At 41.0% G+C, this 27,529-nt stretch overlaps 1 protein-coding gene across 3 annotated transcripts in view; it reads left to right on the top strand.

Annotated features, from left to right (window-relative positions):
• col8a2 (collagen, type VIII, alpha 2) overlaps positions 1 to 27,529 on the top strand; it is a 47,462-nt gene that overhangs the window by 4,028 nt on the left and 15,905 nt on the right. The window contains exon 1 of one of the 3 annotated variants that reach the window (XM_026300508.1): positions 3,309 to 3,821. The exons of 1 other annotated variant lie outside the window; for it this stretch is intronic. The gene's annotated coding sequence lies outside the window, so the exon portion shown is untranslated. Of the gene's footprint in view, positions 1 to 3,308; positions 3,822 to 22,188; positions 22,402 to 27,529 lie in introns of those variants that run through there. One more of the 3 variants, XM_026300509.1, reaches the window with a different exon arrangement.

Genomic DNA, 27,529 nt, shown 5'->3' with positions numbered 1-27,529 from the left:
CTTTCTCCTTAAGGACCCTGTGTAGGCACAGCCTGGTGAATGCCAGGCATTCCTTTGTAAGGTTAGAACAGACAAAGGTGGACCACATCACCTGAGAGAAAACAGTCTTTTGAATCATCGACCGAGGGAAAGGGAGGCTGATAGTGAAGAAAAGACTGAGTATGAAAGCAGAGAACAGAGAGAGATGCAAGAGAGACCCCCCTGTCCTCTGCTGTCCTTGTGTGAACCCTCAACTCTGACCTTTGTTACTTGATAATGTTGTCTTGTTTGAATAAAAGGGACTTAACTGCTGGAAAGTCCATCAGGTGTAGGTGTAACCCTCTGAAGCAGTGGTGAAAATGGAGGCACTGAGGAGCCTTTAAAGGAATTTTTGTGCATCAGAGTAATGAGGTTTAACCCTGTCAAAACCATATTAGCTCATGCTATCAATGCAATTACCACCATACAGTGTTTTATTGAAAGTGGCCAGTGACTTATATAAACAAGGTCATATTACAACCCAAAAGTTAATACCCATCAAGCTCACAAACACAAACTCCACCCTTCAGCACACTCTAACCATTCACAAAACCCACTAAAGGCACATACATGCTCAATGCAACTGCAAACAAACTCAGCCCACCCTAAACACACCACCTTTGACTACAACAGACCCCCATGCGTTAACACATAGTGGGTCTATGTTTGGTGACATGGGGTGCGGTGTTGGGTGGAGTGTATTGGTGACGCCAACTTGCCTTTCATAGCTTATTTTTGGGCTTTTGACGAACATCAAGGACAAAGTCTGCGTGATGCAATGCAACAGTTTTCCAGTCAGTAAAAGGCTGGTGTTTGTTTTTACTCTTACTGATGGAATGGAGCAAAGGGAAAAAATGAAGTGAAAAAAGAGAAACTTATGACGACCAGGTGTTTTTTCCCTTTTCTCGGGAATGTTTCACCTTGTAAAAGCAACTGAGTGGGAGGGGACTTGTGTACTGTGCTGAACTGAATGGTCTTGGGATTTTTCAGGGGCTGTGTGCTGACCAAAAGGGTATGAGTGAGAATGAATCTGTATTGTGTGAGAGTACTAGAGGATGAGCTGAAATAGTTGAGCAGCCAACGGCGGAATTTGTAAGTGGAACTGTAACATGAGTGTGTTTGTATGTGAGCCTCCGCCAACCAAATCTGAATTGATTTATTGTCATTATTTTTTTTCCTCGTTGAGCTAAGAAAGCTCTTGCTTTTGTGGTAAGGGTGTGATCAAAAAACACACACACACACACATGCATGGGTGCTTATACAGAAACACACACCTGGGGGATGAATGAATGGCAGTACTGACTACCACACAGGGCTCCTATTGATGACATCATTGCTGGACATCTGGTCACTCCACCCTTTCCATCTTCAGAGAGCCATTCAGCCAACTTCAACTGTACTATAGCTCCTTCATAGACGCGACGCCTATTGCTTATGTTTTAGAGATTATTCAATTTAGCTGGCTCCAGATGCGACGAAAATACTTTTCTGTTCACTTAACAGCATAATCAACAATGACCTTCCATCAGTACTATAGAGACATCTGTGCAAAGAAAGAAATAAAATGAGTTTCATGTTTTATTCTTCCAATATTTGATCACTTTGCCAACTTGATATTGATGGAATTTACCAATGAGAGCGAAAGAACCAAAAAAAAACCCATCAGCATCATAAATTTGACCATAATGAGTCTTCAAACAGCGGGTCCAATTAAATATAATAAACATTATCCAAATATGGCCTTTTTGAGATGGAGCCTATAGTTCTCATGCAAGGAAAAGCTCATTTCAGCCTGACTTTCATTCTAATGGTTGATAGATTACACAGTCTGGAGACATTTATTAGTCTTCATGAGCAAAACATGAACCAAAGGAGTGCAGCTGGACTGCCAGCTTTTGATAACTAGCTGGAATTTAGGCAGTGATTGAAGTAATGAATCTGTGGCTGTTGCTGAAAAGACAAACCTTTCAAAACAGCAGACCCAACACGTACAATGAGGTGATGAATAAAACCACAGGAGCATGAACGAATGTCAGACACTGATCCTTTTATTAATTCTTTCTACCTCTCTCTCCTCTTGCTTTACTGTTTTAAGCTCTACTTGGAATCACAGTATCAATCTGATCTCTAACACAGCCAATGGCTTACTCCCAGTAGGTCTTTCAGGAAAAGGCTAGGCCAGCTTTCCTCTGGCTTGTCCAATCAAACTCATGGAACATCACGCTCTTCAAGGTCCACTACCATACCACAAGGCCAGCTAACACTCTGCCAATGAAAGACTGAATGCTAAGCCTGTAGTGGTCTTACTAAACCTCTGCTCTGTTGGAAGTTACCTGGTGAACGATAAGATAGAACCATAGATCATCCAGGTTATTAGCTAATGTCCATAACATGTTTTCCAATTACACATGTTTATGAGAATTAGTGAAAGTGCTTGGCTTGTTTAAAATGTAAGGTCTATTTGATGCTTCTAATGCATCTTCTAGCAGTGAAGGGATGGACTGTGGTCGTGAAATGTGTGCCGATATTTAATGCTGCACTTTGGTGATTAGCCCTAAGAGAGTGCTATCATGCAGCAATTATACCCAAACTGCGGCAGGTTTCAGGTGACAACACAGTGCACCTTCATGCATTGCATGTATCCAGTGTTATTTCACACAGATTGTCACTAAGAGCTCCAAGGCAAGTTAAAAAAAAAAGATTTTTGCTGTTTTTGTTGGAGGCTGTAACATTCAATTCTCTGGGGCTTTTCACTCCAGTATCTACAGGCTGAGCTTGATTTGATTGTTTGATTCATGAGCATACTTGAAAAGCAGAAGAATAAAGAAGAGTTTGATTTCTTGGAAGGTGAGTTTAGGAAGGAGAGGAGAGAGGAGGGAGGCAGAACAGGAGATACTCCACCGAATTCCCCTCTTCTCGTCTCTTTTCGTTCCATTCCTCTTCTTCATCCTACCCCACCCCTCTTTGAATGGTTGCTACCCCACCCCATCCTGCTCACTCCCCTCCTTCCTCAGTGCAGCCAGCCACAGACACTTGCTTTTTGTATGAAGGGGGTTAACCCAATGAACAATCCTGTCTGTCTTTTCCAAAATAAGCCAGTGGGAGAGGGGATCATGGAATAAGCCAGGGAGATTGGAGCAGAGAGGTGCACAGCCCCTGGTTATAAGTCCTGAGAGTGGGAGTGCAGTCTGCTTGGACCAACAGCCTTTAGCTCAATATACGCTGCCTTGCTGCCTGCCTCACTGCCTGACTGAGTTGACTGACTGAGTCTCACTCTGTTACTCACTCTCTCTACTGCTCCCTCGCTCCTTCCCTCCTACTTTCCACTCTGGAGAGCGAGAGTGCACAGATTGGGAAGGTGCTCCTCAGACCTGTGTCTGGACAGCTTGAAGACAGCACAGAGAGGATTTTCCACTCTTCTTTCATCCTCTCCTTACCTTTTATGGTCTCTACCAAAAAGCACATGGATGGAGTTTTTGCTTTTTCAGAGGAGGCAGAAAAATAAAAGTTAAACAGACATTTTGCTACACCTGCAGCTGAAAGTTTCCCAATTTTTTTTATTTTTGTTTTGGGTTTCTTTTCCTGCACTTGTGAGCAGAACTGGACCAGTTCAAAGTGCCAGCTCTTTGCCCAGGAGGACAGCACTCCTCTTTTTCGGCTGCATCACTGAATATCTGATGCCATTGCACCCCATGGGAGACACGCGTGGCTGAAGCAAGGAGGGAGGTAGAAGAAAGACCCACCGAAGCTCACACCTACCACTGCCCCTGCCCAGTGCACCCCGTGCACTCTGAGGAGAGAAGGTAAGCCCTACCTGCCCTCATGTTTGCTCAGAGTCTGTTAGCATCCTTATGTCCTGTCACTTTTATCACATATGGCTAAATGTGGCCAAAAGAAACAGAAGGAGCAATCAGGTAAGAAAAAAAAAACACCAATGGTGCAATATCCTAGTCATGGGACCTGCATAATTCTCTTCAGACCTAATCTAGTGCACGGAGCAACAACTTGCAGATTAGAAAGAACCGGTACAGTTTATGGAAAATGGTATTGATCAAAATCACAGATTCTGCCTTGTGTGTGTGGATTTTCAGGTGTTTGTTCTTAGAGAGTGTCCATGCATCCATACTCACACACATCTGAGGCTTTTTTGTTGATGTTACAGTGGTGTGCATTCAGAGCGTGGGATAATGTGGCAGTGGGATATGTACAACAGGTTTGGTTCTCTAACAGATAGGCTGATTATTGTTCTGAGAGGAGTGTCCTCCATGTGGATGCATCTTGTGTTTGTCTCTCTGAATTGCTGCTCATATGTTCTGTGGGCATGGGCTGCAAATTGCTTGATAGTTTTTTAAGTGAGCTCTATGCTGTTTTTTCCACTTCTCATCCTCCTCTTCAGTATGTCCATCCACTGTGATGCCCCTGGCCAGCGACACTGCATTCCATTGTAACAACATCTCTCCATCACAAACAGATAGCTGAGAGATAGCCATGACTCCTCAGGTATCGCACATAACAAAATAACAGAGAGGAAGCGATGAGCAAAAAGTGAAATGGGAAAAGAGCAACAGGAACACATTAGTGAAGCTAATATGGCCAAAAATAAGATTCCAAAATGCATGCTTTGCTGACGAGATACATTTTTCAATCACATGTGTTTCAGTGCACCCGCAGCAGGTTTTCTTAGGAAGGAGAGACGTAGAGAAAGACACAAAGAAGGAGGTGTAGAGTAAGTGTAAGATAGAGAGAGGGGAGAAAGTCTGGAAAAGACAGTGGGCTTGAGTTCTGAAATCTAAAAACATTTGGCAGCATCGATCTATTTCACTGGCTTACACCAAAGAAAAAGAACTGGATTTGTATCTGTGTGTGTGTACAGCTACACATACATGCTCCTAGATGACTGAATCTGTGTGATTATTAAAGTGTGTTACACAGTCTTCAAAGGGAATGGGTGAATGGACACACACTAAAGCGTGAACTATCCCTACTGGCAGAGAGGTACAGCAGGCGTTCTCAAGTCTGCAGAGGTGCTGGTGCGCAGCAGTGTCTGGTTTACCATTCACAGCAGTTTTTACTACAAAGTTCAGGGCCTCTCATATGGATTTAGTGGTTTCCAGTCAGCCTCCCTGCTTCTCTATGTTTTAAAAGATTTGTTCTCATCTCTTTGACTTTGAGCATCACCGGTCTTGTTCTTGGCATGTTTTTCGATGACTGGCACATGCATGATGGGCTGTAACCACAGCAATCCTATGCCACTGACTGGGATACTCTGTTCTCCAGTGGGTGGTGACCGGTCAGTAAATGCGTGACTGGTGGTTACAAGCAGCTTGAGTGTGTTTGTGTGTGTGTGTTTGCGGTACATTATTTAACCACAACTAACAGCCTCCAAGCGGCTGCCCATTCAGGGTTTAGATACAAGGTGCCAAAGCCTGACCAACCATATACAAACAGCAGCTACGCTGAGTGCACAGTGGCACACACATGCAAACTTTATGCCCTGCGCAGTGCAGGGGATTAACACTCCGTACGTGCACACGCACACACATTTCAAACAGATGAACAACCTTGTCCGCTGCCAAACCGCCTGCTCATATAGCACTGGGCTTCTCACGTCCTGCTGCAGTTACTTTATATGCCAGAACATGTTTTAAGACTTCAAACTTAACACCAGTTCTTTCATTTTTTTTTTTCTTTCTTTTTGATTTTTGTGGATAAACCCTGTTCTTATGTCAAGGTTAAATAAGGTCTTTTCAACAAGAGACAGACAGGATTGGAAGGAAAGTCTTCTTGGATGTTCCTGATATGAGGCATTATATATATCAAGCAGGAGCCTTTTTATCCTTGTGATGCTTTTATTACTCTTTGTTTGAAACTCTCACTCTGCTTTTCATCACAGAGACAGAGTTATAGTGGATACATGCCTACCATACATTTGAGAGAGAGGAGAGAGTGAAAAGTGAATTAAACAAAACAGGTGAATGGCTTTTAACTGAACTTGTGGGAGCTGCCAATGTCTTTATTCTTTCTCTGTCTCACTTTTTCTTTGCTTTGTACAACGGTGTATATTTTGTGGCCACGAGGGGGCAGAATACCTAGAAATTCACTTGCAAGTGGTACAAGGTGCGTCCTAATAGGCTCGCAGATCATGTTTGTATATGCTTTTGCTTGCGTGTGGTTACATACTCGCCTTAATTATTTTCAGCCTAATGCCGTGTTTGGAGGAAATAAAGGAGAATGCCACTCATTCTCAAGGAAAAGCAAACGCCCATTTATTCCTTTACTTTCCTGGAACCCTAACATCTTCAGAACACACACACACACACACACACACACACACACACACACACCCTCACACACACAGGCTTGTACACATATACACACTTATCAGAGCCTTTTGTTTCATAGGTACTTTAATATAAAGAGGAAATAGTGTGAAAATTGGACACTCCTTTCAGGGCTGCTAGTGTGTTTCCTTAAAGTGCACTTTTCAACCAGAAGACTATTTCTCACACACACACATACACACACGCACGCACGCACACACGCACACACACACACACCCACACACTTACACTTCAGCACGCATTATAAGACTTGGTAATTGGTGTTGCTGATATTCTGAATAAGGGACTACAGTGAAGGGGGGTGATAACAGAATACAGGTCCTGGTCTTAATCAGAGCCTGGACCATAAAAACCAAGATTAATAAGACAGACTTGTTTTTCAGTTAAAAGAAAGGGGTGGAGATTAGAAATACAGAAAACATATTTTTGCATGCTGATGAATTAAGGTTTGTATTTTATCTCATTTCGTTCCTTTTGTCTCATGTGTTTTTATTCTTTAAGCTTGTTTGCACATCACCAGTAGCCATCTTGGCCTGGACATGCAGCTGATACATGTGGAAGGCAGTCAGCTAAATGGGAGAGAGTGGATTTGCATAAAGATACAGAAAACAACAGAGTGAAGGGAGCAGCAGGTTATTAATCAGGCTCTTGAACTAAAGGACTTGCTTTTTGCTCTGGATGACCTACAGGACACTGAGAGGGTGAGGAAAACAAAACAATAGAGAGTGCTCTATTATTCTAATTCTGTTTTATGTCAATTTAAATTTAGGCAGCTTATTTATTTTTTGTCTTTCTGTCATTCCCTGATTTATTTGTCTGCCTCACTTTATCTGTTTTTATCTGTCTCCCACTTGCTCTCATAACTGTGTCTGGACCAAAGAGCGTTTTTCTACTGGGCTGGCAACAACAGGGGGACAGAGAAAGCAAGACAAGCAGAGCAGAGACTTGGCAGGCGCCCCTTGTTATTTTTCCTTCACCTCCCATTGACTCTGTTAGCAGTGGCTCAGTCGTAGAATGGCCTGTAAGCTTAGAGGGCCATGATAACACACCCTCTATAGCTATCTGAAGGACCTTATCGCAGGCACACTTATGAGACAGAAGCAGGGGTAGGTGGGGGACCTTTCATCATTACAACGATATTTTTCCTCTTTTAACGTTCTCTTTTCTTTTTCCAGTCAGTCCCTGCTGTTTTCCTTCTTCCTGTTCTTTCTATCATTTTTACTGGTCTAGACTACAACTGCTCTTGAATCAAGTCCTTGATCTTAACTGGACTCAAGCTAAAACCTCTGTGATAAAGTATCTCCAATGCCAAACATTGCTTTTAGTCACTGAGGCCTGAACAAGGTGCAGTAACGAAACCATGGACAAAACATGTACTGAGCAAAGCTTTCTGGACTCAAATCTATATTTTTCCAGTGGTGTGCTGAGGTTATTTGGGACCACAGCTTGTGTTTTCAAAGTGAATCCAACAGGAACAAACACAAATGAAAGCCTTAGACTCATCCAGTAATGGTGCTGTTCCTATTTAATATGATGTGACATCTTGCATTCTTCCTCTGAGACTGAGTTTTCCCTGTTTCAGCTCTGGATGCAAGGAAGCAAGCATTTCCCAGTGTCTCCTGGGGAATGTGTATGACCTCTCCACTCACCTCTCATGTTTGCAAAAAAAAAAAAAAAAAGCGGGGAAATCCTTAATGTGCCAAAGGAAGATTGTACGAAATGGTTAGCTAATTCAAATGAACATACAGTATGTGTACAGTACATGTGTGGGAATTTATATGCTCTTTATATCCTCTTATTCACTGCCCCTCAAGTTTACGATCTGGCAAAAATTTTGTTTGGGTCTTCCAAAAGCTGGACATTGCGCCAACTGTTAACAGGGGTCAAGTCCTCAGTATAAAACTCACATTATCCCTCTTTTCATCTTGTTACAGACGTACTTCCCAAGCCAACTATTTGTTTTTATTATTTCACTTTAGATGCAGGATGGATATAGCTCTCTCTGATGGGTCAATATTGAGAAAGGGGTTAGAAACAGCTCTTCTGAGACCATTTGAAAAGCTCCAGACTTTGTTATTGTTCAGTCTGAGCTTGATTTAGATGTGTGTGTAGGTGTTCGTAAAAGAGAAAAGAGACTGGGGTTATTGTGGTGTTATGGTCCCTGAGGAGCAGGATAATAAAAAGCATTTTATTTCGCAGAGCCAGATTTTCTGGAGGAAATGGATGCTTACTAAGTGACACATGTATTGAATGCTTATACACAGTGGATTTTCCCCCCAAGTTTCAGTAGCAGACAGCAACCTCATCTACCATCCATCAGCAAGTTTTGTTCCACCAGTGACCTCATAGATAAACCTGCAGTTGTTAAGGAAACAGCTCAACACTTTGAGAAATACACTTATTATTGACTTTCTTGTAGAGATCCATATAAGAGATTCATACTGGACTACCAGCACCTCTAAGTATCACTAATAAAGAAGAATAGTCTGTTATAGAACCCACCATTAAACAATGTTTTTACTTTTTGCTCTTCAAATCATTAACTAATTAAACAAACAAGATACAAGACATTAATTGGTGAGGTATACTGATACATACTGAGAGTGTTATCAGCGTGATTGTTTGGCTTATCATAATAATGTAGATGTTGGTTGGTATGATATGAATGAAAACACACAGGGTGTCAGTGTTTTCTGGTGCCCTTTCACATATAAATCACTCTACTGTCTATGGTGCCCACCCTACAGCCACAAACCTCTTTAAAACCCTCTTTCTTCCAACCTTAAACAAGTAGCAGGGGTTGCCATGTTCTGCCCAGATAAACACCTCAAATTTAGTTTGGCTTATATTATTCCTCAAAGAGGTTGTTTTAAGAGGATTTATGCTCTACATTGGACGACTTTTGCTTTTAAGATGTTTTTTTTTTTTTTTTTTTTTTGTAATTATGCCACATATTTTGCATCAGAAGAGAACAACCAATGGCTGCAGTGGTTCGTACTATTCTGTATACACTGACAGACTGTATCAGGCCTGGTTCTCTCAAGCCTGTAATCCTCTCTGCACAGACTTTGAGCCCATTGAGCAATGTGTGTTTCATAATGGAAGGCTCAGAGGCATCAGCTGGTGTGCAACACAACCAGTTGTTCAAGGTTTTTGTGCTAATTATTTCCTGTAATCAGCAGCAAAGTAACGACGAAATAAAAAAAACGACTTTGTGTTCAGTCCAGCTCGTTTGAGGCGAACGCTGTGCGAGCATTGCTTTGCTGAGAGTGTGCGTGCATGTACATGGTCTTAACCACAGTATTCTTGTTTCTTTTTATCCCTGTAATATATGTAATTCTTTCCGGAGTTAGACAAGAGAGGCAATGCAGTTTGGCGGCATTCCTACGGGCTCAAGGAAGCTGTTGAAGAAGAATTATTTTGTTTCATGCTTACAAGTCAGAAAGGGTTATTGCTCTAAAACAAGTTAAGGGAAGATACAAGTGGGCTAGGGTTACATGGGGAACATTTGAGATGCTGTACATTGAAGACCAAGATAAACAAACACAATACTAACTGGATGACAGCCTTATGGTTTGCTTCTCTGTCACTCATTTATTCAGTTTTCTCTGTCTAGTGGACAACAAAGCTAAGCATTTACAGGCATTGGTGAATAGCCATATAGAGTGATGGCCTTAAGTATATTTTTGGAAAACAAATACAATAATTGTCTTATTCATCCATATTGGTTCAGCATTGTTTCTTTCTATGTATGAGAACAAGATTAGGAAACTGCTGTTTGCCATTAGAACACAGCTGTGATTGCATAAAGGACCATGGATATGAACTGGCTTATTAAAAACTGAGGAAGGTCAAATATGTACAAGACCTGATTAAAAATGTGGATATTCTATGAATGATAGATTGCAGAACAAATGGATGGAAATAAAACATCTTCTGCATGATGTTAACCATTCAGGCCTGCGATTATTTGGACAGTGAATGCTACAAAAGTACAACCACTTCTGGGAGGATGTTCCTTGGCCAACCAACATAATACTTAATTATAGAGGGCTTTCAATCAATTACTACTCACTTTCATGTGGTTTGCAGATGGCTATGCATTCTCTCTCCCAACATTTTCTGCTCTTTCCTTTTCGAGCAGCCAGCAAAAAGCCCTGTTGCATTGCCTCATTTCTAATTTGAACCAGAGAAGTGGTCATTTCCTAACAGTGGGCCCCGGTCAGCTCCTCAAGATGAATGGACAACCCAGCCCAGTACAGCCTGAGCTAGCAAAGCTGGGCAGAAACCACACAAACCCAAGTCTTCCTGACATGTGGTGAAAGTGTGATAGGGATATGAGGAACATCAGGGAGTGTTAGACAAAGGAAATGGCAATTGTTCCATTTGGAAGAGAAAGAAAGATCAAAGTAGGGCATGATGAAAATGGAGACTGGAGAAAGTAGAAGAGGCAGTGATTGTGAGAAAGAGGCAGAGGGACGCAAAAGTGCATAGAAAGATTTGGAGGTAGAAGAAGCTAAAACGTGAAAATAAGCTTGGTGAAGAGCACCTTCTCTGTTTGTAGCAACCATGTGGCGCCTTTGATCTGGTCGAGGAATTGAACCAGTATCAACAGAAACATGGAGGAACCGCCTGTTTGCTCCCAGACACAAATCAGTCCTTTATAAATTACTCTGCTTCAGTTTGCTGCAGCCTCTTTACTAATCCACGGTTTGTTTATCCTGTTGGGAACACTGGGCCCATTTCTCAAGCTAAGCAACAAGCTCAGTAATCATCAGTCTGTCATCATCAGCTAAAATTTCTATGCTGTTAATTTCTATAGTCTTGGTACTTAGGATAGACAGTGCTGTCTATAGTTTATTCAGCAACAGAGGGTAATATCATTATGTACAGTACATTCATTTTAGTCCAGTTCACTGTCTTCCACCATAGGGACAAGGCATGTTCTCTATCTCTTGTAGTCTTGAAGGAAGCAGGGGGGATAACAAGAAGGCGGAAGAGGAAGAGGAGGATGCAGACATGTCCGCCACATCATTACAGTGAGAGGATGTGTCCTGAATGCTGTGTTGCTGCCATATGACAGTTTACTGATTCAAACCTCATGTTGGGAGCAGAGACAGTGAAAAGGTTCGTTCATGGCTTAAACTGCCAATACTGTGTGATGTAAAAGTGGTCGCTCATGTGGATCAACCCACAGAGAGGTAACATCTTTGGAGTTCTACTAAAGTTAGGTCTGTATACATTTTCATTTGACTTTGAAAGGATTTAAATTATACCCAGACTGCTGCACTTTTCACTTATTAAGAAATATGAAAACAACTCCTTTATACAAAACCTTTCATGCTGGGTGTTATTCTGTGAAACTAGCCAACACTGAGCCATCCAGATATGCTGAAATTTAGTTTTGGAAGACTGAACTTTGTCTTTGGTTGTGGGATGTTCACAATTCACAGTATGAAAACAAACATTTGTATTGTGTGTTAAATATCAGAAACATAAAGAACGACACAGATCTCAGCAGCCAGAACATCTCTTCTTCCTGGCTGCTGAGGAAGGCCAAGCTGAGACAAGCCAGGCATAATGAAGCAGGGAAACACACGGATGCTTCAACACTTCTGGACATAGTGTGCATAGACATATGTGTATGTCATTCAAAAGTCAGGTTCGCTAACATTTTTTCCTCTATAGTCTCCTTTTCTGTTTCCAATTCTGTTGATCACACTCCTTGCTGTTTTCATCAGAGTTTTGCTTGTTGAAAGGTATCTTCAGTGAGAAAAAGCGTTGATAGTTTGATTGTCTTAATGCAGCAGGCTTCCCAAAGACAGATAATGCTTCTGCAGTACCACACTGTACTATGGTAGTCACATGATAGGGAGAAAAATCAAAAACTGAAAATTTGTATTTTCACCTTTCCAGTGACGGTAGTTTTGTTGGCATCTTAAATGTAGTATCGTCACACACAGACCTCAGAGAACATAAATGGAATATCCAATTTTCAAATAGGGGACCACAATTTCCATGTGTTATTATATGTGTGTATCAGTAAATACAATGTTTTCCCTATACTATACCTTAGGTACCATGCACAGAACTTGTAGAAAGAGATTTTTTTTTTTAAAGTTGGTATGTATACCATTATTATTTGGTACTCTCACACACACACCTCTGGAGACACATATGCTGTATACTGTGGTTGAAAAAGAACTAGTATGAAAAGAAACTTGGGGGACCAAAACTTCACAGAACAGAAGCTGCGCACCAAGGTTTCTCACCACTGCTCTCCTTCTTGATCAGTGATGCATATCAAACAAATGGGAGAACAACATTGAGGAATGTACTCCATGGAGTCTGCATTGATTAATCTGTTAATCTACTCCATGTGACACTCCTGCTTTCGTCCCTACCCATTACACTGCTCTCAATACGATTATTCAGAGAGGAGGGGGTAAAGAAAAGCATTGGTTGTAATTCTGCCAGGGTCCAAAATTGTCCAAATAGTTCTCAAGCACATTCACAGTCTGGGCCTGTCTGTGAATTCAGTACTGTCTGGCACATTTTGATTGTGTCTTCTGTTCTGCCTTTTGTGTCCAATTTTGGTATTTTGCTAAGATACTGCCTACATGTCTCGTCTATTGTCAAGGGATGCCATGGTAGTGCTGTTGTTTTTCTACATACTCTGCAAAACACATATAAGCCAAACCCATGTTCCCATGCATAGACTCATACTTTGTGTCTCCTCAGTGCTTTGCATATTCTTAGCTCCAGGGAGGAAGGAGAGTTATCATGTGTCATCTGTAACCTCAGATGCACTTTATCCTATGGCTTCTGTGCATATCCTCTCATTCAGAGGGCGTCTGGAATGTGTCTGTAATCATTTTCAGCACATTTTTCTGCAGCAAGAGGGAAGCTTAGACAGTAACACAAAGTGTCTGGCTGGTGGGAGCATATGCAGCGATGTAGACTGCACAGAGAGGCAAGTGAAGTAATGGATGGCGATGTTTGTTAGCTGAGAAAATCATCAGATCTACAGATATAGAAATTAAGCCCGGACTGCTTTCACAAAAGTGTCTTAGAACAAAAAACATCTTTGTTCTGTTGACTTACGATGGTTTGGGAAATCCAGTTTTAAACCCAGATGGTAGGGTTTGTCTCCACTATCAGTCTAGACTTCATTTGTTTACACATCTGTGCTTGTGCGATAAGCAAATTGTAGCCATTACCTTATGAGTGTGAGAGGGCAATTGTTTTGTGTGATTTTCCCCATGGTGTGGATAAAGAAGCAGAGGCAGACGAGGGGGAAAACACAGACACACACACTCAAGCAAAAATGAGTGTGACCACTGTGAGAGATGTGGTGAACATCAAGAAGTGGGGATGGAAGTGGAGGTCTGAGGGGAGAGTTGGTTGGGTGGGTGAAAGAAATTTGGCACTGCTGATGGAAATGGGGTCTGGAGCCAGCACGCACTCACGCATACGCATATACATGCGCACTCTCCGAGGACAGACACCAGTGCCCATCATTCAAACAGCGTTTTAAGAGCCATTTAAGTCATTCCAATAAAAACCGCAGCCGTTATAATGTGCCGTCCAGGGGAGACAGCGGGAGAGGCATGGCATGGGCAGGATAAGGGTAATGGGTACGAGAAAGAAAATGCAGGAAAAGTAAGTCAGACTATGTTTGTTTTTAAGTCTGCACTTTGAATCTTTTTCATGTCATTCTCCCTCACTGCTTTTCTCTTCTTCATTCTGGGAAAACGATTCATAGTGGGAATGTGGGAATGGTTTATATTCCTGCCAGTCTCATCTAAGGTGTGATATTTCCCATCAGTCTAGTTCAGTGGGCTTGAACACTGTACCATCTACAGAGCCCAAATACTGACATCATGTTGGCAACTTGTTACCAGGAAACATTTCACAGGATGTTTGACCCTGTGGGGCACTTCACTACCTTTTGCTAATTGCTTATAATTATTTATCCTCATATGTAACCAGTGACCTATATGCTACTGTTGTTGGACTCCACGGCTCCACGCCCCACCCCACCCCTCACACTGAAACCCCAGAAAACGATGTCCTCCGAAAACATGACAGGCCAGACCAACATGTAACAGGAAAGTAGGGGGAGTATATCTGTCTGCCTCATACCCTTAAATCTCCATCCAAGGCTAACAACTGCAAATGCAGTGTTGCATTCCGACGACTGTTATTTCGGCATTATGTCTATTTGCACTGTTCTCAACTGAGGGGCTGTGTTTAGACGGATTTTCTCATACCATGCGATCCTGGCCAGTGTTAGCATAGCCAAGCGAGTGCACATATGGAACCGAAAGATGGGGATGTCGGATAATCACTGATCCTCGACTTCATGGGATGTGCTCTTCATTTTTTAGTGTGTTGATTCTTTATATTCATCTTCAGTAAGCATCTGGAGCTTGCAAATTCTCAAACCTCTTTATTCAAATGATAAAAAAAAGATTCTTACTTACCTGTTTTGGTATTTAGCCATGCAAATAGTTTTAGTTTTACGTATCCAGGTTTTGTAATTTCTATCTTAGAGGTTTTTGTCTCCCCGTTGATGGTAGTAAATACAGTTTTATTTGTGGTGCACATACTAATAGCATTTTAAGAGAAGTTTTTAAAATCTTATGTGCAGGAAATCAATGTTCCATTTTTTCTGAGAACAGGTATAATGTGTCAAATAGCCAACCCCATTATATGAGCAGGAATACGAGACAGGGCAGCAAATAAACAAATTACTTACATTACTAATACAACTACAGAGTTTATGACTTGACACAGAACTAGTTGGTCTTGACTTGACGTGACTTAATAACAACTTAGTTTGTTAATCTGGATAATCCAGATATTTCAGTATAGCAGGTTTTCATTGGGACCATTTCTTTGGTAGAAATTCTCATTGAGACTCACAAGTCTGTGGTGCAGATCCACACTGATCCAGACATGCACACAAACACGTACGCACACACATATACACAGTCTCACCTACACTAACACGCCAATGGCTCAGACCTCAGAGTATTTTTACAGACCATTCAAAAGCCATTACCCCTGATTTACAGAACACATATAAGCTTGTTCTCTGCTAAACTCACCTACCGCAAACCTCACCCTCGACATGCACCACCTCCAACACGCGTAAAGTTTTCTTGTGATTAGAGCTTGAGTCGATGTCTCCTGTCCCCTTCTAGTTTTCAGAAAGAAAACACACACACACACCAAAAGTGTTGGGGTTTTCACTCCTACCTCTCCAAACCTAAGTAAACACACTGGCTTCCAAACCATACTAAGGAGACGCGTCAGACGAGGCCTGGGGTTGTGCTTTTTCAGCAGCAGATGAGTGATTTGAAAGGAAAGAGAGGTTTTGTGGGTAAATTACATATGCGGGACTTGGAGTCATTTAGGGGTCAGTTGCGGGCTTCAGGCAGCCATTCCTCTGGCTGTGGACAGACTATCATATCTCTGCTTGATGGCCCTCACACATATATGCCCTTTCACTGCTTTTCTATTATGATCTCCCACCTCAAGAGAGAAAATGAGGGAAATATGCTTGTATTGGAAAAGGAATTAAAAAGGATTTAACAGGGAAACACAAGACAAAAAGATGAAACATATAATGTGTTTCCATTGTGAACTGTATGTCCTTAGAGCACAGATTTCATATTTGGTCGATGATGATCTTATCCACCTCCCTCCCCTCTGTCGCTACAAGCCTGATATTGCTCAACTGGAAAACAATGGCAGAAGTCCTCCATCTGGTTGCAGTTTGTATCCCATGCCAGTTTCAGTGGGAGTGATTGAGACCTCTGAGGGGCTTAAAACAACAACAGCTCACAGTCGCGAAGACTGGTTGCATATTTCCAGCTACTGTAGCAATAAACACACTCACTCACACAGATACAGACACATTCTCATACACAGAGAAACGTATTAAACTGATACAGTTTTTCAAATCTATTAGGGGGATGACAGAACAAAAAGCGATCTTGAAACGACATTAAAGTTATGAATTCTATGATTGTATGATGAGCAAAAGAGAAAGTATGACATGCATTAGGCTCATGGCATGTACAGAATGTCCTGGGGTGTTTTAATAGAGTTTGTCCTTCCATATCTGTGGAACTAATAGTGAGCCACTGAAGGCAGATGTCCTATGAAAATATTTGGTGGAATGAGAGCGAGGGGGAGAAGTGGGCGTGGATCAGTTTGGAGATTCATACCTAAAGACAGGCGTGTAGTTTGGCTAAGGCCGACAATTTCCATTAAACGGCAGGTTTGAGGAACAAGATAATTGCTGTAGCAGAGTCTTCGGCCTGAACCCCATCGTCTCCTCGATCCCTGTTTCTCACAGACGCGCTGTGGTCCATGTGCTGCAGAGTTTCTCAGAAGAAAACACGATTTCTAATCATGTTGTTGCTGTTTTTAAGCTTATATTTCAGCTCTAAAAATCAAGTCAGTGAATTCTTAATGTATTAATTCTTGCAGTAGCTGTATGCATGCTTTTTTACATGTACACGTACTGTCATTAATGGACAAAAACATAATATTCTAATGAACATCTATAACTAATTGGAGAGTTCAAAGTTGTTTTATGAATTGGGAAACGTGTCTTCGTAGTGCATGAAACCTTTTTATAGTCAATTAAATTACTTAAAGAATGTCAGGCTTTCAAACTAAAAACCCAATTTTTCTTCTTTTTGCTTGCATCCAACAATAAAAAAAAAGGTTTTATGAGGTCATTGAGGATAAGAAGCCAGAATGCGGTATGGAAATAGGCCTTGGATTGGTCGAGGCTTTCCACTGTTGCAAACACTCCCCCTTTTACTCCCTCTTTCTTTCTTTGAAGTCAGCAATGGCAAAGTTATCTCAAAAGTCCTTAAGTCTTTTTTACTAATGGGGAGAGAACTGTAGTTATTAGGCCTGAGATTCGGTCTTTCACAATGCAAAATATGCATGTCATTTATTGCTTATTTGTCTGTCCAAAATAGCTATTTTGAAAACTATTTCTGGAACACTGCACTCTCACATTGTAAAAGGGCATTCAGTGGAATTATTACAAGCTCCCAAGGGTTTTTGTTACTTATGGAGAATGATAGATGTTATGTATAATGAAATAAAGCTAAACCTTAGTCATTTCTGTGACCTTTTCTCAATATATATATATATATATATATATATATACAGTATATATATATATATATATGCTCCAGCCCTGGCATTGAGGAAAAGTCCATTGAGTAAAAATGTAAATAGAGGGGTGAGGGTTGGATGGATCCTGCAACCTTATTACCTGAAGAGACTCAAACTTCACCTGCTTTGTCTTCATAAAGGCAACGATTAAGCCCAGAATGCAAAAGGTCACCTTCTACTGCATAGCTACAGAAAAGCTAAAATGTTTAATACACTCTTAGCCAGGTCTGAGTGAAACACTATTTTCCTGTGTATGCGGTAAAGAACCTGCCCTGGTGAATGACAGGTGACAAGGGTAGCAAACATGAGCCCTAAGAGTGACTGACATTTGAGTTTGACCCTCCAACCCTCCCAACTGCTTCATAATTGCTGCCATTTCCGAAGTCACGGTGGGTGACAGGGCATACACAGTTGGAAGTGAGAGGGTGATGATGTTCTGGTGGACTTTGACTGATGGGTGCTTAGCAGATGCAGATGCAGGCTGACAAATGCAAAAACAGAGAGCAGGCTGTGGGTTCAAAGGGAAGCTTAGCTATTGCTTGCTTCTACAGTGCTAAAGGGTCACATTCCTCCTAGATACAGACTTTCCAATCCTTCCAGAGATCTTTGAGGACAAGGTGTGAATGGATAATGGAGGCTTCTGCACAAGAGAATATTGAAATGATGAGTTAATGAGTTGAAATCCAGGGCTGTCAGATTGTGTTAAATATGTCAGCTTGGGTGAGCGGATGCAGAAATCCTTCCTTATTCCCAGCCATCTTCGCTCACTAGAACAGAGCTAAAAGTGGGCAGACCGAGGGCGAATAACTCCAGGGATCAAGCCCCTTCTAAAAGCTGTGGCAAAGTGCCGGACTGCCCCATACCACATAACTCTACCTCTCATCCATACTTTAATCTTCATCCCACTTAGATATCAAAGACAGAATTGCTAATGTGGGAGGAATGGAACAGAGGTAGAGAGAGGCAGGAGTAATGGGCCAATAATTGAAGAATATAGTTTCCAAGGCTATGTTGTTTTTTCATGAAGCTGAGAGACATATTCAACTCTTGAGATCAAACGATGTGGTGCTTTTTATGTTTTTAGACCACAGTGCATGAAGGAGCTGAGGTTTCTCACAACAGCCTGCTCTGTGTCATATGAGGAACTCAAGCAACTTTCTCTTTTTCTTTTTTCACTTATTCCCTTTCTCTCCCCATCCTCTCCTGCTGTTGTCCTTGCTCTGTCAGTAACTGTAAGTCAGTATGGACTTTGCTTGGTTCAATGGAAGCTCCTTTAATCAGTCTGCAGATATCTTCTGCCCTGACTTTTAAAATAGCAAAGTGTCCATTATGCAGACCAGGTTTACTGCCTCTTATTTCAGAGCAAATCAGAGAGACCATTTATAAAAAGCACCAGATAAATCAGTGAAGAACTCACTTATTCATTGTCTGTGGCTGTTAAACCATCAGGTGTTTAACAGAACATAAAATCTGCTGTGTGTAAAATTTGACAGATCATTAACAAGAGTGTATCCCAGAGGAAGTGACACATTTTCTCATTTATGATCTCATTCACACACTTGCACGTAGATTGGAGGCATCTGCCTGGGCTGGGCAAGATTATAGTCAGCCTGATCTGACTCACTGTTGCCGGGCCACATTATTCGACCGCACTTGGCTCTGCATCCCCTTGCTCCACTTCGCACTTATTTGCCAACTGACATGTTGTAAACAAACTTGGTGAAGGAAGTCACTCAACACCTACTTCTCCCTCAAGTCGTTCTCTTCATCCCTGGCATTCCATATTTTAGCGGGCATTTAAGTTTGTTTGGAGTAATAACAGTGCAGAGACTCCCACCCTGGGAGATTTTTAGTTTATTGAAAGGACTGAATGTGACTTCATGAAGGTATACCTTTCACTCTGTTTTCTTTATTCATTTATATGAAATACTTGATACAGCTTTTCTTGTAATAGAGTGAATGTACCATGGCCACTTGGGGGCAGCAGAAACATGATGTAATCACTACACTTATATCACCTACAATACATGGCTACTATTAGCAAACACTTACCTATTATGCTTTTAACAGATATGACAATAATCTTAGCATTGATCTGAAGTCATATTGCTGACACCTGATCAATGAAAGGCCAACATTCAGGCTGTTTATCTCTGTTGGTTTCCTTTCAGCAGCTACAGTAGGTGTTCAGTGATACCTGCTTGCTTGTCCCAGATTTACATAATCTGCTGTTTGGTGCTTGGCAAATAATGTACATGTGATGTTTTCAGTGGTTTCTGTGGAATTTAACTGGCTGAAATGCTGTTATGAATAAATAATAAAGTTACCGGTCAGAAAAATAGCACATATAAACTCTTAACACATATAAACTCACCCAACTCGTAATTTCAGAGTTGGGTGTTGATACTCAGTAGGTTTACTGCTAAGAATACATTTTCACATTCAACCAGTAATTTGATGCATTTTTGGTATAAAAACTCTCTGAAGTAGTCTGATCCTTTACTGAAGTAGAACTGGAAATACCTCATTCATCTACAAGTTCTGTAGATGCCCTGCATTTAAATCCTAGCTAAGCAAAGCTGTTTATTATTAGCACTTCAATGTACTTCAAGCTTGAAAAGTAATAGTACAAATTCGTGCCTCAGAATGTTAGTACTATTAGGTTTCATATTTTTGGATTAATATTACAGCTGCATTAATGTATATGCTGAATGTTACTGCTTTAGTTGTTTCATTTTAACTGCTTTATAAACTGTGAAAGTAGAAGTATAGTGTAAGTACCTCAAATTTGTACTTAAGTGCAGTACTTGAGTAAATGTACGTAGTTACGTTCCACCACTGAGGCTCAGACAGAACAACAGCTGCGTCACTCAGTTTCAAAGGGCCAGTTTTTTTTGTTTTTTTTTTTTAATTGACAACACGTGCACCTTGTGCTGCCTTTAGATTTATTTGTCCTGGACAAGCTGTGTTTAAGGAACCTGGTCTCCCCCTCCTCTCAGCGTCCATCGTCCCCCACAGTGTCGAAGGATGTGTCTCATGCACGTCTGTGGTGTAAGTTTTATTTCTTTCTAACGCTCACATTCCTCACGCCAATCCTCTCATCCACTCAAGCCGCCAAGTGGAGACAAAAAAGCTGCTGCAGTTCTCCACTGGCCTGGAGATTATCTAAGCGAGGACCCATCAATCTAAACTCACTCCAGACACTGAAGAATGTCCCCTTCTTCTGCGTGCCAGGTCGGAGATAAACACATATCTGATCTCAAGAAGCAACTCGTAATGAATCATTAGATACATTCAGGCTGATGTAACATCTCTCAGTCTTATCATAACCTCTTAAACTGTGCTCCGTCATGCTTGATACAATGATATAATCTGATTAAAACATGGAGCACAGATCCCACTGTTCAAAAACAACAAAATACTTACTCGGTGTTTCTTTATTTCCACTTAATTTCAACCATTTGCTACATAGTGCATAATAAGCAGATTGTTCTTGGGTCTGCTCTCACTAAGGTTGGGTATGCTGGTTTATTGACTCTTGGCAGCACTGAAGAAATTCCATAAGGCAGGTGAACAAGTAAATGGAGCTCCTTCAATAATATGCAATTATCTGAATGGTTGTCATTATTAAACACTTATTATTTTCCTCCTCCCTGATAAACAGCACCCACATTTAACATTTTGGGGAGCAGACAGGTAGTTTTACAGCCCATTAACCATAAATGTGTCCTGATTTTTTTTTTGTTGTTGTTGTTGTTGTTGTTGTTGTTTTTGTTTATGGTAGTAACATCTGCAAATATTCACCATTCACTAAATTGAATCATACTCATACAGTCTGTCACATATTATGCAGACATTTTAGAACACTTTAAAAGTCATATTCAGATTATATAAGTTGTGCAGGATTGTTATGCAGCCAGCTCTCAGCCTTGCTAAACTGTCCCAGACTGACAATGGAGACTGATGCTGCCTTTGATCTTCATCATTATGTCTTGTCTCATAGCAACTGGAACATTCCATTGTGCATCTCTGATCGCCTCCTGATGACTGTGGCCCAGCCGATAAGAGAGGGAGAGTGAGCAGATCTGGTTTTAATATAAAAAAGAAGCCCTGATGAAATCAATCACACAAAGGGGAACTGAATAGGGAGTCACCCCAATTAGTGTCAAGGGATTGGGGGAGTGTTGACAAGACGGGAGGGAAGGTCAGAGGGAGAAGAAAAAAGGAGAAAAGAAGACATACTTCCTCCATCCCATCTACATCGTAAATTTTTACGGAGGAAATATTGAGTTAACCCCTTGCTGAATCCTCATGGCACATGTTGTCTGTCCTGCTCCAGGCTTGGATTGATTTATTTTTCCCTTTCCTCTTCTGTCTTCCCTCCCACATAACACTGTCCAACATTTACACGTTTTTGTTTCAGTGGAACAAATAGGACATGATAGATCATAGAGACAGCCAGGAGAATTGCAGTAATAATGAGATATGATACACTGTGATGTCACTGTTGTTGTTCTGCAGGTTTGATGCATAAATCAAGTAAAATTCTAATAAAGTTCATTATGGTTTGTGATTGCCAATTTGAGATGTATCACAGCCTTTATTCCCGAAACAGTGTGTCTTGTTTATTGGCAGTGGTCACGCTCTGTCTTTGTCTTGGTCCAGCTGCAGATCTGCATCATCTCATTTAGCCACATTTTGTTTTCTCCTCTTCAGTCTGCAAAGTGTGATTATTGAAACAAGATGTAGTGCTTCTGGAAAAATAACATGTCTCTGTCTCCGTTCCTTCCTTGGTATTTACCAAACACGTCTGTTGGGCCAACTGGATCACAAGGTAATTAGCAAACTGCACACCAAGTCTTCTGTCTAAAATCAGGACTATCTCTGCTAATGACTGTAAATAATCCAGATCTGATTTAAGATATTTTAATGATTATACTGGCTGTTGCTAGACGTTTTTTCTTTTCTCTTGGAAATTTATTCTCATGATATTGCCAAGTTTACATGTCGGCCTGTTTCTAATTGACTGACCTGGAGAACACTGTGTACTTCCACAAGGAAATGTCTCTGTTATTACTGTGAAGTAGCTACTCATGGTATTTTTAGTGTTCAGGTTATCAAATGTGAGCCAGAAACCTCACAGGCTTTTTTTGATTATTATATTTTTAAACATCGTGTTTTTAAATGTATTTTATCATGTATTTTTCATTGGAAAGCACAGGAAATCAGTGTGCTAGTCTTTCAATGTGATAAATCCCTAAAATCACTGTGTCTGTGTTAGTTGCCAGGGTCTAAAGAAAGACTGCTCTTGCTTTAACTGTCCCTAAAATTGCGGCGACTGTTGAATGAAAAAGTCTTATTTTAATTCAGCTTATGTTTCAGTGGTTGGCAGGCTGATTCAAGAGCAATGTGCTATCTGCATTTAGATTGTAAACTGGGTTTAAAGAACTTTATTAGTTTAGATTAGTTATGGAGCCTGAACAATTTTTTCCTTTATCAGTTCAATACATTGGATTTTCATACTTTGATACAAATTTATCTTTGCAATGAATGACTTATGAGACAGACAGACAGACAGATACATAGACAGGTAGATAGATAGATAGACATAGACAGACAGACAGGTAGAGAGATAGATAGATAGATAGATAGATAGACAGACAGACAGACAGGTAGATAGACATAGACAGGCAGATAGATAAATAGACAGACAGACAGACAGACAGACAGAGAGATAGATAGATAGATAGATAGATAGACAGATAGATAGACAGACAGACAGACAGACAGGTAGCTAGATAGATACATAGATAGATAGACAGACAGACAGACAGGTAGATAGATAGATAGATAGATAGATAGATAGACAGACAGACAGACAGACAGACAGACAGACAGACAGACAGACAGATAGATAGATAGATAGATAGATAGATAGATAGATAGACAGACAGACAGACAGACAGACAGACAGACAGACAGATAGATAGATAGATAGATAGATAGATAGACAGACAGACAGACAGACAGACAGGTAGATAGATAGATAGATAGATAGATAGACAGACAGACAGACAGACAGACAGACAGACAGGTAGATAGATAGATAGATAGATAGATAGATAGATAGACAGACAGACAGACAGACAGACAGACAGATAGATAGATAGATAGATAGATAGATAGATAGATAGATAGATAGATAGACAGACAGACAGACAGACAGGTAGCTAGATAGATAGACAGATAGATAGATAGGTAGATAGATAGATAGATAGATAGATAGATAGATAGATAGATGATAGACAGACAGACAGACAGACAGGTAGATAGATAGATACATAGATAGATAGACAGACAGACAGACAGACAGACAGACAGACAGACAGACAGACAGACAGACAGATAGATAGATAGATAGATAGATAGATAGATAGATAGATAGATAGATAGATAGACAGACAGACAAATAAATACATAGATAGACAGACAGACAGACAGACAGACAGACAGATTTCCCTGAACTCCTAATACTGGTCTGGCCTGACCCGTGCTGCTCTCTGGTGGCTCCTTTAGCCTTCTTTCTTTCTATCTGCTGTAAGCCCACAATACAGTAGTGAACTAATTTTTTAATGTGTGTCATACTACAAAAGCAATACTCAATATGAATGAACAGATGTAGCCACAAATGTCTCAGTGCTAGAAACTACTTATAAACTCTTGAAAGGTTATTGCATTATGTGTTACTGCACTGTGTCTGATGCTGTCAGCTGCAGTTTTGACACCTGCCTAACATTTCATTCTCATTTTTTACTGTTCATTCGTCCATGCACTCCTGTTTTTTAAACCTCTCTCTCTGGTTTCCTAAATTTTGCAGTTTCACACAATCCTTACAACAGAACATATACTCACACTATACACACACACAGACACACATGTTCAGAGCTGTGTTTATAATCCAGCATTGGATTCTAGGAGGTGTGAGGCCAGAACTGGCAGGCTCCTCTTACACATCCAGAGCACTTAGCCAGCAGCTAATAAAGACTTACATTGATCTTGATGGGTGGGGAGGACTTCAGCTAAGGACTATGGCTATGTATTGTATGCTGGTGGTCTGGTTAATATGCATGCAGGCATGTGTGTTTCTGTGTGTGTGCGTGTGTCTGTGTGAGGTGCTTTGTGGCTTCTTTTCTGCTGGCTAGGCCTGCAGCCTGAAACATCCAGCTGGGGCCAGAAGTGCTTTAAGTGAGTGATCAATCAAGCGGAAGCCAATGAACAGTTAATGGTCTTCGACTGGGATTCAGTTCATCCAATGAATTTCCATTTAAAACATAGTGTGAGGTGGAGGGGGGGGGGGGGGTTTACAAGTGAGCAGAGAGGAATTCAGCACATCCCTTTCTGCTCTCTAGAGAAGAGAAAAATAAAGAAGTTGGGGAGCGTTACACTTTGGTTCAAAAATACACTTCATGCTGTTACCTGTGCCCCAGCAGTTACCTGAATGTTCGAGTTGATCTCCTAAGCCATAATCACTGTAAATGCACTGTTTCACTGTCTGAGTGGTCATTACAGTGCTGTTTTTTTTTTTGTTTTTTTTTTGCACTGACAAAGCCTACAGTGTTGTGATGTTATTGTTTTTATGATTTTTGTTAGTCATTCTATGTCCTGTTTCATCTGAATCTGTCAGAAATAAACACAATGCCTCAATGTGTCGCTTCCTGTTTGTCAGTTTTTTCTGACTGAAACACCTCATGTGTTGTGTTGCATCTAATATGATGCATATAGAGTTAGCCCGGGTAAATGACATCAATACTTTTGTTGTACTGATCAAAATGTTTCAAGTCCTAAATCTCTCATGCATGGAAAGTTAGCAACTGAAGCACTGAAACTTAAATACCATACTGACATCAAATTGTGAAACTGATCAAGGCAGAAAAAGGCACAAGTGGAAATGAAATTGCTTTACCTTTTTCGGCAATAGACGGGAAAGAGCACTTCTTAAACCTTTGGGCATTGAGTCCTGTTCACTCATCTGCTAATGAAATTTATTTAGTGTTGGTGCAGCAGAAATCATACAAATTCTTGGTTTGATATTAAATACAAGAATATTGCTCCAAACCATGGCAGAGAGATATTTCTCTCCTCCTGCTCCATTTTCTCTTTTTTTTTTTTTTTTTTTTTTTTTAGGGTTTTCTGTTACGCTGCTTGTGGCAGAGAAGCTGATTCAGATGGAGCTCAGTCAGTCTTCAGTCCAGTAGCCTCCAGAACGGAGGCATTTCAGCTCCTTCAGGGGGATTTGACCAAGATTTCCTGCCCCTTATTAAATTATAATCTCCCTTCTACCTCTGCTTCTTTCTCCCCTGCTCTCCGTTCTGGACAGAAAAGTAGGCCTCCCTCTCTGTTTTACTGCCAGTTGATGTGTGTGTTTGTGTGTGCACGATTTGAACATGTATATATATGAAGCTTTCGGCTTCCAGCAGCAGGCGTGTGTGAGATGATTGGTGGGGCACGCATTTAAAGTGGGTCAACAGGGAGATCAAGAGCTAAAGCTTTATTTTCTGTTCCCGTTCATTTCTTTTCTCCATCACCCTGTTTTTCTTTATGCTTGTCGTAATGACTTCATGTCTCCTTCATGGAGTTTTGAATTCTCCTCCCCTTCTGTTGCTTCGATCTCATTTATGGTCATAAGGCTCTTTCCTCTGGTTTTTTCCCTCCTCTCCATGTCCCTTGAATCAAATTTCCATCACCACCAGCAGTAGCCTTTGACAATGTGATCTGCAATAGCTTAGTGTTTTCATGCACTATTAAACTGTGGAACCCTTTGATAGAAACAGACTATAAGACATTTTTTCTGGGCTTTTCCCTTCTGGAAGTGAGCCCCAGCTATGTATTGCTTGGGACATTTTCCAGTCCTGGCTTAAAACAATGGAACAAATGATGCTATGCAATTGTTGCAGGTAACCCCCCTTATTTCAGTGCCCCAGAACATTTCTCACCTTCAGAGCACTGAATCTTAAACAGACCTGCGCACTCTCTCTTAACCTGGGCTAAAGCTAGCTTTGGCTTTTGGACGACCTGCCACCGTGAAAAAAAACAAAAAACCCTGTCACTGTGAAACTCGTTATAGAGAAAATTATGATTCATTTGCGCAGTAGCTTGTTTTGAGCTCTTTTCTTTGCCTTGGTTGTCTGTGTGTTCCCTGGCCTGTGTGTCTACTACACATTTCAGAGGCCCCATTCTGGCAGGAACAAAGCCACCCACCCAGGGAATGGAACAGGGTAACAGCTACTTGGAGACATGGCACAGAAACACAAGAGCAAGCCCAACCCAGTACATTAGGGCTCCACAAAGTCCTGCATCCAGTTCCTGGTCCAACACAGCACCATTCTGTCCATCTACTGAACAACTGACCATTCTCTAAACCATGTCCCTGAACAGTAATTGTTCAATGCAGCTGAATTTGGGCTTGGCAGCTCTGGATAGCTCCGAATACCAAAATGCATGAAGCTCTAATAAGACCAATATACAAAGTGCTTGGAGTTGAACCAGCTTCTGTATACTGCTTGAAGACCCATTTCTGTGCCTTTTAAGTTTCCTTTATGTGCATATGTACTGTGCTGGAGTGTTTCTGCTCGGGGCAGAGAGAATGATGCTTAAGGAGGAGACAATAAGGGGGAATAGGACACAGAGAGAAAAATGCTGGGATTGTCAGTTGAGACCTATGAGGCACGTAGAAATAGAGTGATTATTCAGGTTTACAGGAGATTATATTACTAGTTTCATTGAAGTTTTTCCTTCTGAAGAAGGATTCTCTTTACAGGGCCCTCTCATGTACAGTTTCTGTATGGTTATATATTCCTATCCATCTCTCTCTTTGTACTGATTTATATTTTTTCACATGATGACAATGCTACAAAGGCAATAATGTCAGTTTTTGGGAATTATGATATGTGCTTTCACATATA

This window comes from Mastacembelus armatus, chromosome 11 (genome assembly GCF_900324485.2).
Source record: "Mastacembelus armatus chromosome 11, fMasArm1.2, whole genome shotgun sequence".
Classification (NCBI taxonomy): Eukaryota; Metazoa; Chordata; class Actinopteri; order Synbranchiformes; family Mastacembelidae; genus Mastacembelus; species Mastacembelus armatus.
This window is presented reverse-complemented; position numbering and strand designations above follow the sequence as displayed.